Source organism: Perognathus longimembris, chromosome 16 (genome assembly GCF_023159225.1).
Source record: "Perognathus longimembris pacificus isolate PPM17 chromosome 16, ASM2315922v1, whole genome shotgun sequence".
NCBI classification, from domain to species: domain Eukaryota; kingdom Metazoa; phylum Chordata; class Mammalia; order Rodentia; family Heteromyidae; genus Perognathus; species Perognathus longimembris.
This window is the reverse complement of record NC_063176.1, coordinates 4,363,618-4,378,883: the sequence shown is the minus strand read 5'-3', so window position 1 is coordinate 4,378,883 and position 15,266 is coordinate 4,363,618. Positions and strand designations below refer to the sequence as shown.

At 36.0% G+C, this 15,266-nt stretch overlaps 1 pseudogene; it reads right to left on the bottom strand.

The window, feature by feature from the left end:
- Positions 1–270: 270 nt before the first annotated feature.
- LOC125364911 lies at positions 271–11,897 on the bottom strand (annotated as a pseudogene).
- Between the last annotated feature and the right edge of the window lie 3,369 nt (positions 11,898–15,266).

Sequence of the window (15,266 nt, the reverse complement as noted above, 5' to 3'; positions counted from 1 at the left end):
GGAATCTGAATAATATTGGTTACCTCTCTTAACCTATCCCTCTCTTTTGTGTTTTGAACAGACATGCAAAAAGCCCATCTGAGTATGTTTTATTAAAATATTCTCTTTTGGTTATGCAAAATAAAACGTTGGGTTTTATGATTCACACAAATCAACAGGCTCAAATTTCATCTGGTCCCACTTGATTCAGTTATACTAACTACATAACCCAGGGAAGTGAAAATTTTGGAGAAATTCTGAAATTAGAATTGTAAATTATTTCATGTTTAATCGGGAGTAAGATTCACAGGAATATACAGAAGGTACAGGTTTGGTAAAACGTGAAGGAGAATCTTTCCCATGTTGATTGTGCTCTAATTCATTAGGATGGTCTTGCTTAGTAGGCTCTTAGTCCATTCCGTGTGGTGTTGAAAGCTCTACTCCCTCTTTTTCTTCTTTCCCATTTTAAAAAATATTTGAAAGTAGTTACAATTGTGATATAATAATCATTTCCATAAAATGGAGTTAATTTCACTTGTAGTTTATACTGTTGATGATGTTCTTGTATCACCTTCTTGGATTGTATCTACACTATCTCTGTAATCTTATCTGAGTATATTGGAAACCGTGTATACTGGTATTAGAATTAGGAAATTGAGAGGGAATACCAAAATTGAGAGACAAAGGGTAAATTAAGAGAAACAACAACAAAAGCAATACTTGCAAATCTGTATGGTGTAAGCGAACTGAACACCTCAGGGGGGGAAAGAGGGAGGGGGGAGGGGGGCATGAGGGACAAGGTAACAAACAGTACAAGAAATGTATCCAATGCCTAACGTATGAAACTGTAACCTCTCTGTACATCAGTTTTATAATAAAAACTTAAAAAAAAATTGGTAAGCAAGCAAGCAACATTTTATGACAAGGAAGGTAACGGTGGCCACACAGGCCAGCAGGAAGCCAATGACATCCAGAGAGTGGTACTGGTACCAGGTGAGGTTGTGGGCAAGTGGCCTCAGGTGCTTGGCTCCTTTGTGGCGCATGACAAATTCGATCCAGAACACAGCTCGGTCCAGAGACTTCATAGGCTGATCATGGTGAATGGTTGATAGCCACATAGCGTTCTTTTTATACCTAAGGGAAATCAAATTGACATCCATTCATGGAATGAACTAGAAATATGTTAGAAGATTTCTGTCAATGTTATAAATGATTCCAGAAAAGTTGAAGAGAGCTGGGCACCAGTGGCTCATGCCTGTAATCCTAGTTATTCAGGAGGCTGAGATCTGAGAATTTTGGTTCACAGTAAGCCTGGGCAGGAAAGCCCATAAGACTCATATATCCAAATATCCATCAGAAAACCAGAAGAGGTTCTTTCTTGTAACTGGTAGCTCACTAGCTTTGAGATGAAGAACTCAAGAGACAGTGCCCAGGAAAAAGAAATGATTTTCTGTATCGTTTTCATAGAAATGTTAATGTGAAAGGATGGAGCTTCTTAATGACATTAGATTTAACAATTTAGAAAGACATTTTAAAAGCAAGATTTAATAAAAAATAGCAGAATCAATTAATTTTCAAAGGCAAAACTAAAGCTTAATTTATCTAGTAAACAATTACTAACCCACCTATTGTTCAAAGTTCAGAATTGCATCTTAAGTTAGAGACAGATGGTCAATTTGGTGCATAAGTTGTTCTCCCCACAGACAACTTGAGTCATATTGATCTTTTATCAGTGCATAATTATTTTATAATAAAAGTTTACTGTCTCTCTCTTCTCTCTCTCTCTCTCTCTCTCGAAAATTTGGTCCTGGAAATTGAGCTCAAGGCCTTGGCAATGTCCTTGAATATTTGTTTTTCTTAAAGGAAGAGTTTCACCACACGAGCCAGGGTTCTACTTCTGGCTCATTTTATGTTAACTGGAAATAAGAATGTTATGGACTCTCCTGCTTGTCCTGACATCAAACCTTAGTCCTCAGAGCCCACCCTCTTGAGTAGCTAGGATTTCAGGCATCAGCCCTGGAACACAGACTTCCTTCTAATTTAATGACCCTAACACTTACTTGTTCCACTGTTATTCTGTAAGTTACCTTTTCCTTCAAATGAATACTGAACTTAATATACTTCTGTAATGTAGTGGGTAAAAACAAGTGAAATGCATTAAGAACTACCGAACAGCTTATGATACCATAAGCTGTAGTATGCATTCTCTAATTAAGGAATCCCTTGCTTTTTTTCAGTATCAACATTGTATTTACTCAAAATTTAAAACAAAAAATATTTTAGACAGTTACTTTTACATCCAATCAGTCTACAAAAGACAAATTGGTTTTCATAGGAAGGAAGAGAAAATATGCCTCACAAAATATTTGCTAGGTGTCCAAGATGTGTTTGAAAATCAAAGTGAGAGCCAGAGGCTGATAGCTCCTGCCTGTAATCTTGTCTATCCCAGGAGGTTGAGGGCATAACAAGCATAGCTCAAAGTAGACCGGACAGAAAAATCCTTAGGTTTCATCTTCAAAATATCCATGGAAAAGCAAGATGGGAGTCAGAGCTCAAGGGGCAGAACGAGTTCAAACCCCAGTGCCTTGAAAAAGCTTCAAAGCAAAATTGCTTTTAAATTTACCTGCTATACTAGTATTGCAAATACATTTCAAAATATAATGCTTTATTTTGCAGTCATGGTGAAAGGACATATATACAGAATATTGCTCCTAAGAGTAAATTGACAGTAGTATTAATGAAATTATTACATATACTGACATAATTTGAATTGCAAATTATGAATATTAAATAGCAATTTATGATTTCTACTTTGAGGTTAATTTTTTAAATTATAATGTTTCTCATTATGATAACCATATCTCTGAGGATCTCATAATATCCACAACATTTTTCTAATAGGGTTAGTCAGGTAAATTCAAAAGCCCTACTGAGAGAATTAAAGAATTCACATAGATAATTTAGGCATCATAAAATGCAATAGCAATTAGAGCTTTGATAACTTATTGTGTAACAACAATATAGACTATTGTAGAAGTTTTTTTTTAAGGAAACCATAAAAAAACAGAAACTGAAATGATAGCGTGTTCATCCATTTCCCTATAGCAACATATAGTATTTGTCGAGTTTTGATCTTATAAACCTTTATTTTATAAACAGTAACTAGTGAGATCTTAGGCAGCAAAATGTGTTATAACTCAACTGGATTAATGAGTGTCATTTATGGAGGGAATGTTCATCTTCCCCCAATTCATTGCTTTCCTCAACTTCCTTGCGGCCATTCTGTTGCCATCCTACATGATTCCTTTCAGTCCACATTTGCCCTGTTTTAGAATTCTCAAGGGTTTGAAAATTCTTTTCCATTGAAATCTTTAGTGAAAATAACAACTTATTAGGGCTGGAAATGAAAGTACATCCCTGAAATCTCAGCATTCCAAAAGCTAAAAGATGATGGTCATGAGTTTAAACCCACCCTTACCTGTGTAGCACAACCATGTTTCAACATACACAATGAAATGCACACACACGCATGTGCATGCACACACACATGTCTATTGTGAATTGTTACATACATGATAGGTTAATGATGAAGTCTTTCAATAGTAATCAACTCTAAACTGATGGTAACACTGAACTGGTAGTTCAAACGCATAAATATAGGCATACTACCAGAAGAGTGGATATTTACCAATAAGGAACAATTCCCTAGGTTTAATGACTAGAAAACCACACACACACACACACACACACTTACACACACACACACACACACACCGCCCCCCACATAAAAACATACTCAAGGTTATATTCACAGAGGGTTGTTAATGACGGTCTCCAGTGCTCTGAGCAAGTCTACTTGATAGCTTTCTTATATCCAGTTGCACAGCTGCTCCTTTGGCCACCATGTGAGCAATGTTATCATGTTGTTCCCCAAACAAAGGAATGCCCACCATGGGAACCCCGTGATGGATGGCCTCGTAGACACCATTAGCTCCACCATGAGTGATGAAGGCTTTCGTTTTTGGATGACCTACGATTAGGTGAATTTCAATAACATTTCTCATTAAACTTCTTAGTGACAAGGTATAATACGAGGCAGTGAAAGGAACATACTGTTCCAAATAACAATTATTGGACCTATGAAATTACATTTAAATGGCTTTCTTATCTCACCTCAAGTAGCACTTAATTGACTTGAGATTTTAGTAAAATTCTTAAGGTATGTGCCTTAGGTTTTGTGCGAATTGAGATTTGAAAATAAATGAATCACTTTCAGTTGTTGAGATAGCAAAAGCACACAATGGATAAAAGAGAGCAATTCATCAAGCAAAAAAGGTCACGTTAGATTATGCTCTCATAAACTAAAAATTAGAGCATTAGCCAAATAAAAGAAGGATGCTTGAAACACAGTGTATAACCAGTTCCTCTTAAGAAACAACACTTTTTATCCCCACATAGAATTCAGACTCATTCATAATAAGACAATGGTATTTGTTTCAGTGGCATTGCAAATCCTCACCCTACTTTAGGAGAACTGCTAATGTAATGATTGAAATTAGAGACAGATAGATGACCTCAGATAATTATACAAAATTCTTTGTCCATGGTAAATATACTTTGAAAAATAATACACTGATCATAAACTGTTAGAGCTTATTTCACATAGAACAGGTCTATAAGCATATTATTTTGGTTTCATTTTTGAGTTTTTGCTAGCAAATCTCCATGTGTTTCCTGTTGTATTGTCATCAACTACTTCTACAGCTACTCATGCTTTTGGTATTTGATTTTTCATTGTCTTACCAAGGAGGTCATTCTGGGGGAGCCACTTGTACAGCCGAGTATTCTTTCCTAAGCTGTCTGGTTTCTTCCCATTAAATCTCCAAAGAATCTGTGAGGTAAAGACACTGTAATTTTAAGTTTTAAAATGTCACATTTTAATTAAATTATATTCATAGAATGGAATAATAAAAAGACAACAAGAGGGGTCATTTGAGGACAATTACAAGACTGAGAGACAAGGGACATCAACACTTCCCATACTCAATTTTCTATTCACTAAGATTGAATACAATCATAATTTTACTGTACTTAGACACATTAATGTAGTACATGACAACTAAATGTATTCAAGATATTTTTATGTGGTCAAAATTATAGGTCTTTTGCAAGATAAGAATCAAATTAGTAAGATTTACATCTTTACACATAAATATTTACTAAACTAGCTCTCATCTTCCAGTTTTAGCTGTTAGTCTTTAATGACATTAGGGTAATATTCTCTTATTTCAAAGGGTGTAATTTTAGTTTAACATGTTTTGTTTGGCTTTTACTCCCTATTCATGACAAATAGTTTATATTCACAGTTGTCCCTGGAGAGAAGGTCTGTGAAAAAATACTGTCTTGTTGACCAATCAGAAACAGAGTCCAACTACTTTGAATTATGTACATCACAATACAACGTATTATATATATTGCCAGTCCTGAGCCTTGGACTCAAAGCCTGAGCACTGTCCCTGGCTTCTTTTTGCTCAAGGCTAGCACTCTGCCACTTGAGCCACAGCAACAATTCTAGCCATTTTCTATATGTGAGGTGCTTGGGAATCCAACCCAGGGCTTCATCTATACAAGGCATATTCCCAGTCCCAGAGTATAGTATTGAGGGATATTAGACTACATAACACTCAGCATTATGGAGTGAGTACATAATACTCCCATACTATTAATATTATGAATGACCTCACAAAACTGTATGTTATAAAATAACATTTAGACTCTTGAAGGCATGGTCAACCTGGGCAAATTTATCTGGACAGACAACAAATGGACCTCAGAACCAATCTTGTGGTGGTTGCCAAGGCCTACTAGTAACACTCACATCAACAATACACACTGTTGTGCTGCATGTTACGACTACAGCTTCTTCCTCATGACCAGCACACAAGCAAATGTTATTTTTGTAACTATTTTTTTGACAAACCTGATCAAATCTATGTAAACAACTCTTCATGATAAATGAATTCGTTTTAGTAATTTCATGAAACTAGGTTTAGATTACGAATTGTTAGTTGTGAAGTCTAGGAAATTTTGAACATAAATTCATGATAGTGACATCTAAACATATTAATTATCACTACTCTGGGAAAAATCACTGCATGTAGAAAATAGATCTGGCTTGTAGTTCATAAGTCATAGGGTTGCTGAAATTAAACTAAATTGTAATGATGCTACCTTTATTTTTCAGGCAACTATGCACACATTCACATGAACTGTAAATATCTAGTTTTACATATGAATAAGGGCCAATCCATTAGGACAGGTTGGTTTTATTTTTCTCTTAATGAACAAAGCTGAATGAATACATGGAAGGAAAGACAAACCTCCTCTTTGCTTTCTCTGAATAACCTCCTCATGGGTCCATTTCAAAATTGGAGGAAAGGATTACTTGGGAACACTAAACTATATAATATATCAATCTACACTAAACTGCTGTCAAATGCTATTGTAGGACTCCAATTATTAAGTGTAGTTTACCTCCCTTCTGAAGTATGTCTAGTGTATTGATGGGCTTAGTATTCTTGCAATTACTGGATGAAATTTGATGCTCTCTGGGAAGTCTTGCTAGCAATCTTATGAAAAAACATTTCACCTGTGACAACTGTGTTTCTTTCTGATGACAAAATTCATGATTCATTTATTGTCAATTTAAAAATCCAAAATTCCATGCTATTTCAGCACTTTCCATGCATATTTTTACTTTTAGCTGCTTAAGACAACTTAGAGTTATTGTAACAGGAAACTAGTATAGTCACATACGTACAGAGTTTATGTCCCTTACAGTGAAGACCACTGCTGAGGTACTACATCTCACCTTCTGTGGAATTTGTGCCAGTGCTGATGCAATTGCATTGGCGGTCTCGTCTGTTAGGTTAACAATCATGGACCCCAAAGAAAACACCACCACACCATTGTCCCCAGAGCTTTGCACAAAATCTTCCATTTCCTGTGAAGTAAAAGTGTACATCATCTCTCACATGCACGCAGACAGCAACACATACAAATAACAGTTAAGCAAGCATGACTGAAAGTTTGGTTATATTGAAGTAGCAATGTGCTGATGGTGCTTGCCTATAATGGTAGCTACTGAGGAAGTTGAGGTCTGAGGATCCTATTTCAAAACCTGCCTGGGCAGAAAAGTCTGTGAGACTTTCATCTCCAACTAAGCACCACAAAGCTCTAAGTAGAGCTGTGGCTCAAGAGATAAGCACTAATCTTGAGCACTGAAACTCAGGAGTAATGCCAAGCCTTAGGTTCAAAACCTACATAGAAGTGGCAAAAAAAAAGGTTTTTTTCAATGTAGGGAGAGAAAATCAAATATTAACAGAAATGATCAGAGGAATAACAGTGAGATTAAAAACCAAAACCAAGATATTCCACTAGCAACTAGTAAGAGCACAGGTAGTAATATGAAGTATATTGACACCATTATACTACAAATTTTCCAAACATTTCCATCTGGTTTCTAAGTTATTTCTGTAACAACTTTTTCCTACTTAGGAGAAATTTTAGGCCTTGTATATTGTTCTTACTATTCTAATTGCTTTTCTCTGTATTTTTTTTCTATTCTGATTCCTTAACTGATTTCTGAACATTGTTCACCTGTCATCTTACTGTCAAGGACTAGGATTGTGTGTTGCAGAACCATATGCATTGCAAAGGAAATCTAATAAAAGAGACAAAAAAGGAACATATTTACCTGAGGCAAGGGTTTTGCAGGTTTGCAGTGGAGTCCTCCAACAAAGTCAAAACTTGGTAAAGTAGGGCGAGGGAATTCCAAGTCCCAGTAGGAACGAATGAGCCAGATGTCTGCTCTACTCATTGTCTCCAATAAGGTAGTGGGGTTTCCTGAGTAGAGAGTATAAAAAGTAAAGAATACATCAGGACACAACAGAGTCTTTTCTAATAATAGGGTTTTTACCTTGAGGATTGCTATAATTTTTACTTAATGATTAATAAATGTTTTTTGTTGGTGCGTCAACATATCTATGAGATGTAATTTATGTGCATAATTTATTTTGGGGCTAATGAATTATGTAGGTATGTGTGTGGTGTATGTATATTTGTGTGTTAAAGGCAAACTGATAAAAGACTATTTTTTTTGGTAACTTCTTATATTAGTAGTCATGAATAATCATTAAAATAAGTAACTGTATTACAGCTAGCATTGTACTTCATGGTGAAAGTTAAAGGCATTCCCTTTAAAATTAGAAGGAAGATAAGTATGTCTGCTCTCTCCACTCCTTTTCAATATTGTTCTAGAATTCTTAGCCAGAGCAATATGGCAATATGCAAATATAAGGGGGATCCAAATAGGGAAAGAAGAAGTTATACTCTTTCTCTTCCAAGAGGACATGAGCCTGTATTTAAAGAACCCCATAGACTCTACTCCCAAGTTACTTGAGCTTATCCAAAACTTTGGCAAAGTAGCAGGATATAAAATAAATCCTCAAGAATTAACAGCATTTCTGTACGCCCACACTATGAAGAGCAAGGCTGAAATCAGGAGAGCAACTCCTTATACAATCGCCTCAAAAACACAAAAAACTTAGGACTAACCTTAACCAAAGAAGTGAAAGACCTGTATGAGGAACACTTTAAAAAGCTGAAAAATGAAATTAAAGCATGAGTAAGGAAATTGAAAAATCTTCCACTCTCTTGTATTGGGAGGATTAACATTGAGAAAATGGCAATAATGCCAAAGGCTTTCTACCAATTCAATGTTTTACCTGTCAATATCCCAACACCATTCTTTAATGAAATAGAGGAAGCAATCCCAAAATTCATATGGAACAATAAAAGATTCTGAATAGCAAAAACAATCCAAAGCAGGAAGATCCGTGGTGGAGGGATTAAATACCAAACTTCAAACTCCATTACAAAGTTATAGTAGCATAAACATCTTGGTATTGGCACAAGAACAGACCGGGGGTCCAACTAAATAGAACTGAAAACCCAGAAATGAACCCGCAGACCTATGGCTACTTAATCTTTGATAAAGGAGCTAAAAATAGGATGGAAAAAAGGGCAGCTTATTCAACAAATGGTGCTGGCACAATTGGTTAAACACCTTTAACTAACAAGCTAGAGCCATATATATCACCCTGCACCAGAATTAATTCCAAATGGATCAAAGAACTCGAGGTAAAATCAGATATCTTGAACACATCATGGGAAGGAAAAGGAGAAACACTTGGGCTCCTTGGAACAGGTTGAAACTTTTTGATTAATGGCCCAGAAGCACAAAAAAAAAAAAATCAAAGAAAGGTTGACAAATGGAATTGCATCAAACTGCAGAGCTTTAGTACGGCAAAGGAAATAGCTAGCAAGATAAATAGAAAGCCTACAGATTGGTAGAAGATCTTCACTGGCCATACAACAAACAAGGGCCTCATATCTAAAATATACATAGAACACAAAAAATTAAATTCCTCCAAAACAAATCATCAAAGAAACACCTGCTTCCTTAGTAAATGTGCTAAAAACCTAAAAGAGACTTCTCTGAAGAGGAAATGAGAATAGCCAAGAGACACATGAGGAATATCACTGGCCATTAAAGAAATAAAAATCAAAACAACACTGAGATGGCACCTCACCCCAGTAAGAATATCCATTATCTGAAGGAAGCCATTGTTTATTTACTTACTTTTTGCAGTAAATTTGGTTTGAACTCAGGGACTTGTGCTTGCTAGGTAGGTGCTCTACCACTTAGCCGCATCTCTAGCTGAGAGATGGAACGTCCATTATCAAGAAAACTTAAAGCAACAGATGCTGGAGGGGATGTGGCCAAAAGCAAACCGTACTAAATTGTTGGTGGGAGTGTAAACTTGTCCAACCATTCTGGAAATCAGTATGGAGGTTCCTCAGAAGGCTTAACATTGAGCTCACCTATGACCTAGCAACTCCACTCTTGGACATTTACCCAAAACATTACAAGCAAGACTATTGTAAACACAACTGTACAACTCTTAGGGATGTGGGAGGGAACTGAGGAGGTGGGAAGGCTGGAGAAAATGAGGGAGGAGATAAAAAGCTGGAAAAGGAATGTACTCACCGCCTTACCTACAGGACTGTACACAATCTGTACATAACTTTGACAATAAATAAATTAAAATTTTAAAGTGAATAAAAATAAGAACAAGTGATTGTATAATTAACTGTGATTTCTTTTCTCTTTATCCAATTAATTAATATTCCATCTCCGGAATTAATAATTCTATCATATTCACAAAATCTATTTTCTCTGAACTTCTCAAAATAGTTTTCTACACAAAAAAACTGGGTGCTTGAAAGTGTTTATATATTATGTAGCCACATTTGCTAATATCACTGGGAAATTTTTCAGAAATACTGAGGGTATTCATGTCTAATATTTAGTAAATGCAGAAATATGTTAGTAATGATAGTGAATAATCATATGTACCTTCCCAATTTACTAGACTTTACCTCTATGAAACAGATGATTAAAAAAATAACAAGGTATTCTTAGGAGCAAGGGAACATTTTAGATAATCCAACAAAGTGGGCAGCAGTGGCTCAGTGTATAACCCCTCAAGATTCTGAGAATTGGAGGACTTAAGATTAAAGCTAAACTGGGTAGAAATATTCTTCCAGTAGTATAGTATCAGCACAAAGCAAGAATACAAAACAACCAGTACGTCCCAACGTTCAAACCTTGGGACTAGCAAAAAGAAAAAGAAAGAAAGAGAACACAGATAAAGTATTTTAATTTAAATAAGGAAATTGATCAAGGGAAACAAGTTTCTACTTCCTGCCCCCATAGGTAGAGTATAAAAGGAATATCCTCAGTCTACATATTGCCATCCATCAGTTTCTTAGGGATGTAATTACTGATTTTGATAATAAAGAAAAATAGACAATTTTCACCATGGATGTAGAATTTCACACTGGATGAACCCCCAGAGTTTCCTATATAAGAAATCATCCATTGTCTTCTCTCTGACTCTATAATGGAAGCTTTTACATATTCAGGAATCTGGTATACAGTCTTACATTTCATTAAACTTTTCCAACCACAAAAGACAAATTTAACTTATTTCACATGCACATGAGAATACCTCTCTCAACTTTCATAAACGTTTTGACTGTTTCCTTCTCATAATAATGCATGACTTACCTAAAACTTCACTGTAAAATTTACTCCATTTCTTTGAGTCATATGCCTCAAACCAAAAGTCAAAATACAGCATGCATATGAAGTTTTCCACCCTCGCCATGAAGGTCATCTGACCATCCAATCCTGACAGAATGACAGGCACATAAGAAGGAGGGACCAGAAGGCCTCCACTATACTTCTCCACTGTGTAGCCGGGATAGAAGCGGAGAGTGTACACCAAAGGAATCTCCAAGAGCTCAGCCAGAAGCTCCCCACACGGGTTGATGGCATCTGCAATCACGACATCGAATCTTGCTTTTCGTAGCCTTGCCATCAGTTCCTTATTCAAAGCTGCTTCTTTACAAATACTGAGCCAAGCATCAGTAAATTTCACAACCATATTATCCATTAATGGTGGATATGCCAAACATGTTGTTTTTGGTAATTCATACATCCACATTTCCACGAATTCTCTGAAAGTAGTAATCATTTCATCAGTATTGAAGGATGAAGGGAAAGTTTCAAATTTGATGCTGGATGGTTCATTGCTATCGATGAAAATAGCAGATGACGGTCTCAAAACCGTTACTTCATGACCCCTCAATATGAGTTCATCCAGTATTACCTTTATATTTATCCAGTGGCTGTATTCCATCGGCCACACCAGTACTTTCCCACAGCTTCCAGAGCTAAAGTAACAACTCAGCTGCAGTAGCAGGAGAACCCAAATCCTTTTCCCAGGCATCTTGACTGGCACTGGCTCCTTCGAACTATGCTCACTTCTGTCAATTTTTGGCATTTATATTCAAGGTAAAAAATTGATCCTGAAATTAAAAAATAACTTGTGTAGATAAAAATAAATATGCTAAATGACTAGTGAGGACATATGTACCGAATGGCAGAGTTATAAAAGAAATTTTAACTGATAACAATTTTAATGGCAATTATTAACCAGTAATTCTAGGTAAAATAATGTTAGATTTGGAAATAATTGTCAATTATTTGGAAATAATTGTCAACAAGCAACTGGTAAGATTTAAGACAACACAAAGTGTAAAACTGGAACAAGTAATGTGAATCAGTTCAATAATTCAAAAGCTGAGTAGGTATAGCTCACTAAACAGAAAGAATTAAGAGTTTATTAAGGAAAAAGAGGACTAACATCAAGTTAAAAAATATTGCATAACCTGTTACCTAGTTCTCTGGAGCACTAAGGTGATTTTCATTGTGAGCTCTTCTATTCATGTTTACTTAGAAATCCAGAACATTGACTAGATCTCTCCTTTTTTGATCATGCTCGTCATTTATTTTTTCATTCATTCATTTGTACTGATTTCATCTCAGATAATGAATGCATCTATAGCTTCAAGAATCTGTAGTAGTGTTTAGCATCTATTTTACCGTGTAATTTCACATGAGAGCAATCTTCGTTATTAGCTCAGAAAAATGTACATGAAAATATTTCTTCTGTTAAAACTTAATGGTAAAGAGCACTAATACATTGTTTTTTTTTATAACTTATACATTGATTTTTACTTAATTAAAAAATTTAGATTGACAATATATTTAAATTTCAATAGAGAGTAGCTGTAGAAGTACGATATTCCTCTGACCAGTTGGGGAACTTAGCCTCAGCACGAAATTCAGACGCCTTTTCCTGGAATACCAAAGGGCCAGTGGGGGAAAACTCCCACTAAGGGATTTCCTCTTTCTGTTGGCCAAAGGAAGCCACTTTGTCATGAGATTCTCCTTCCATGAATAGAAAGTTCCTGGGTTGTATTGTTTGCCCAAACTATTCTGGAGAAGTGCTTTCCTGGGCTGTATTATTTGCCCTAACTATTCCGGAGAAGGGCTTTTCTGGGTTGTATTATTTGCCCAAACTATTCCAGAGAAGGTCTTCTCTGGGTTGTATTATTTGCCCAAACTATTCCGGAGAAGGGCTTTCATGAGGAGTATAGTTTGCACAATTACTCAGGAGAAGGGCTTTTGGGGGTCTTCATAGCTATCCTGGAGAAGGGTTTCTATGGGTTAATTGTCTACCCAATTACTCCGGAGAAGGGCTTTCCCAGTATTAGGGAATGACATCGTCAAGACAATTGAGTTTTTCGGAAGCTAATTAGAGCTTTACTTTTGCTAATCTGATCTTTTATTACAATGACATTCTTGGTGTGAATGGAGGTGTAAATTATTTTGTTTTGCTCCTGGATTTATGAATTGATCTCTAGCCCTATATAACCCTCACTTCCCAAAAATAAAGCACGTGTCTTCTTCTCACAGAATCACGTCCCCCATGTCCTGTCTTTGTTGCAGTTACCCATGCCCTAACAGGTAGCCATCTTTACTTATTTCTTTTCTGAATATTATGCTCATCACTGGTCTTATTGAGAGTAGCTCTGTTTCTGTAGCACTAGAAATTAAAATGAGAGTGCTTTACTTGGAAATTGATGTAATAGCTGAGCATATATGGCATTGCCTTTACTGGCCTCAAACCATTATGATACTGTCACCATTTCCTACGGATCTGGTATTACAGATGGTCAACATCATTGTCCCTCAGACTCCACTATTTATTTATTGTCAGTCCTGAGGCTTAAGTTCAGGGCCTGGACAATGTCCCTAAAATAGTTTTCCTCAAAGCTACTGTTCAACTGCTTTCATTTACCACACTCCTGGCTTTGAAATGGGATCTTCAGACTCAGCCTCCTGAGTGGCTAGGATTACAGGCATGAGCCACCAGCATCCACAATGATGCCTAACTGTTTTTATATTCATATAACAGAGCTGTTAAATATTCTCCATATGTACAAGCAATCATCTTTTCCATCATGTAATTATTTGAACCTATCTTTTGTCAGGCAGAAATAATGCTCTTCAATTGATTTCTTTCTTCCCTGTAGTTTGCTTTGCAAATTGTGATCTTAGCTCAGACTGTGACAGCAGAGTCTTAAATGTGGGTTTGGAGAACCTTTACAATTTTAAATGTTCTCTATAGCGTTAAAATTGCTTTACAACTGGTTCTATATGCTATAAATCATGAATTAGTACAAATACAATTTAGGGTCTCAGATACTCAGTGTAAGTACTCGAAACTAGGAGTAATTGTTGAAAGAAAATAAAACAAGAAGCAGGATGTTGTGTTTCAAGAGGAAGGAAATGTAGCATTACACTCTAGTCAGAAATTGTCTTCAAGAGTTTCACCTGTCTCTTTAAAGGAAGGAACACACATTTTTTTTTTTGCTACAGCATTATATGGGATCATTCAGTGACACAAAATATTCACTTGAGAACTCAGGGTGCTATAGGAAAAGAATCCTTCATTTACCAATGGAGATTTTCCTTGGTAGCCCACATTAACTGAAAGCCTTTGAGATTCTACAGATCTTCCAAAACAACAACAAAAACCACACACACACACACACACACACATCCTGAATTTCAAGAGGGATGTGCACTACATATTATTCCATGCCAGTAAACACATAGCAACAACATTCCTGAGAAAACTGATCAGATTTGTCCTATCTACTACTTCACCAAGTTACGTGTTGGTCATTTCAGGAGACCACAATATTTTTTTGCTCATGAGAACATGACACACCAAGAATGTATAACAGACAACCTGAAGCTCTTCCACCAAAGGCATGGCATTATCAATAATTTTCCACTTCTTTTGTAGTTATTTATCTTCAGATAGATCTGCAGTCCCCTTTGATTTTCCTTTCCTCACTTCCTCTTACTCATTTTTTATGTGTGAGAAAAATCTCAGTTGGCTTTGACTCAACAGAGGTTAACTTCAGTTATTGTCGATTGTCTCCCGTATTCCAGAAGTCTGAATAATATTGGTTACCTCTTTTAACCTATCCGTCTCTTTTGTGTTTTGAACAGACTTACAAAGAGTCCATTTGATTATGTTTTATTAAAATATTCTCTTTTAGTTATGCAAAATAAAACTTTGGGTTTTATGCTTCACTCAAATCAATAGCCTCAAATTACCTCTGGTCCTACTTGATTCAGTAATAAGAACTACATAACCCAGGGAAGTGAAAGTTTTTGAGGAATTCTCAAAATAGGATTGTACACTATTTCATGTTTAATCGGGAGTAAGATTCACAGG